At 47.2% G+C, this 2,500-nt stretch overlaps 1 protein-coding gene across 9 annotated transcripts in view; it reads right to left on the bottom strand.

The window, feature by feature from the left end:
• LOC113824882 (homeobox protein TGIF2) overlaps positions 1-2,500 on the bottom strand; it is a 35,223-nt gene that overhangs the window by 7,774 nt on the left and 24,949 nt on the right. The gene's annotated exons all lie outside the window — the stretch shown is intronic.

The following is a 2,500-nucleotide window of genomic DNA, read 5'->3' as shown; positions in this document are numbered from 1 at the left end:
GCTACACTCATCACTATCATCAGTTTCCCCATGCTATTACACAGAAAAGATACGTCTGTCCTACATTTTTCGAAAACGGATTTTTCAGGATATACTTGTCTAAATATATGTGCATCTCTCACTGTCACTTGCTTTGGCTATCCATCATGCCCCTAACTATGGATACATAAATACAGTGGGTGGGGTAACTATGCCTTTAGCTGATGGAGTGCACGTCGTTAGGTGACAGGAATGCCAATCGTGCCAAGTCTTATCTTTCCAAAGTTACTGAGACTGCCACCAAGTAGTTACGGTAACGTGTAAATACCCGACGCAGATGGAACCGAGAGATTTTGAGTACTTACATTTAGGCTGAAAATACTGCAGATTGTTAATTTCTATGAATGCCTAAAATGAGTTCGTGTTTGGCTGATGACTATAATCACAGCTTTTGATTGAATTAATTTAATTCTGATAAATGCACGTTGGCGACGCAACTTATCAGCGCACACAAAAGTATGAAGATATATTAACCGATTTGGACTACATATCCCACCAGTAAAACAGTAAAGGACAAGATTCTTGTCAGTATCACTACGAATCTTATCACCGGGACAAGGGCACGTTTACGCAGTCTCTGTGCAAGGGCGGGAGACTACTCTAGGGAGTTACCTTAAATGGTCATCATGAGCATTTCGAGAGTCCCACACGGTTCCGTGTGTGAAGAGAATCCATACTCCATAAAGTGAGGTTTACACCAAGTATAGGGAAAAGGACTCTGCGGAGACTGACAATGTACACGTGGGGTCACCTCACAATGGCCCCGCTGCAAAAGTGGGGTCTGCAACACCAAGTGGACAACAATGGCAAAGGCAGCAGGAGTCTCTTGCAATCATCATCTTGACTGATGCAACTGCTTGAGCAAGGTCACAACAAGTACGCTGGGAGACTGCAGTAAACATCAAATTCGTGCTCGTACACGTACGTACGCAAAGTCATGACCCCCGGAGTGTGTGAGCTCATGTTCTTATACACACTCAAAGAATGGAAAAGATACGACTTTTGATAAGATGATGCTTAGGGCGGGTGTTTATCTCGACGCCATCCTTCCATTCGAATCGCCTTCACTCTTACATACCCAGACGAGGAGGTCAGTAGTACCCCCTCCCCCCAACCCTCAAGCGATGCCCCGCCAGTGTCACAGTAACCTTGACGAGGATTCGTGTTGGCGCCTCTCTCGCCGCCTCAGACAACCGCACCTTCCTTTATACTTCGAACGCTTTGCCGTGTTCTCATTCTGCCACAGAATTTAGAACGTAATACTGCTGTGTTGTCTTGAGCCATTTCTACTCATACAAAACTATCATGGCACTCCACGCCCTGTGTCATTTTGGCGTTTCTGTTAAAACGGCTTATAGCTAGATGCTAGTCAGTTGTTACTGTACCTGGCCGTTCACTATGCGCCACCCACCCTGGGCAGAGTGGCCGTACTACCGCTGGCCCCGGGACGACACACGCGGTACCTCTGTCATACACGCACATCTCAGGACATTCACAACGCGCCCGCTCTACTGCATTTCCCATACCCCTTGATTTCCCAGTTTAAGTCACCTAAAACTCTATGTAGAGCATCGTTACCTAGTTGTTTCCCTAGTAAACAAGCGATAAGAAACCAAGAGATAAGTTATCAAAGTCCTTGCCCAGTCCTGCCAACTGTCAGTTGAACACTCCCTCGTGGCGTGGCCGACCACGCGCGGAGCCCTCCTTACCCTCACTCCCTGCCTCCCCAGGCCTGTTCCGCGGCGCGTATGCTAGCCGTTCCGCTACCAATATGGGGCGACGGTGTTACAGCACTATACTCAGTATCCCCTCACCAGGAAAACAAAAGCGTTTTTTATATGTGAATGTAACATACTCGTGTTTTGATGTTGGGAGTGACACAGCATATTCTTTCCACAGTCTGTGTATAGAGATTAGCTTAGACACTTCCAATTAACAAAATTGCAGAACTTGCGCCTTAAGTCTTGCTTGTTTGATATGCCACCGGGCAAGACAGCAGCACGGGGTCATTGAACAAGGTCCCTCAGAGTCCTTGCATCCCGCTGAAGATGAGCAGCAGCAACTTCCGCGGTCGCCTCATAGGGAAGGCGCCAAATCCCCCAGACGCAGGGACGGTGTCGTATGGTCGACCTAGCTGGTTCAAGTAGCGCCCCCCCCCTTCCCCTCACACACACTGCTTATACAAAACAGGTTCTGACACTTGCTTGGTTCTTTCATCCACTGGCGCAACAGTACGATATGCAAGCGTCATAGTCTGCGATCTATTCTATTGAGCAAAATTTAACGCCAGGAGTCTCGTGAACTCTGTGTTTGACAAGAACACGTTCCTGGTAATTATAGGTTTATATTCTTCCCATGTGGCCTGATTCGAATGGTTCGCTTATGTATGTGCCTCTAAATACGCACTATGATACGATTCAACAAGGATTAAAAGCAGACTAGCCATCTAAATTCCCTAAAC

The sequence above is a fragment of the Penaeus vannamei genome, chromosome 9 (assembly GCF_042767895.1).
Source record: "Penaeus vannamei isolate JL-2024 chromosome 9, ASM4276789v1, whole genome shotgun sequence".
In the NCBI taxonomy this organism is placed as follows: Eukaryota; Metazoa; Arthropoda; class Malacostraca; order Decapoda; family Penaeidae; genus Penaeus; species Penaeus vannamei.
Note: the sequence above shows the minus strand (reverse complement) of the source record. Positions and strands in the feature narration are given on the sequence as shown.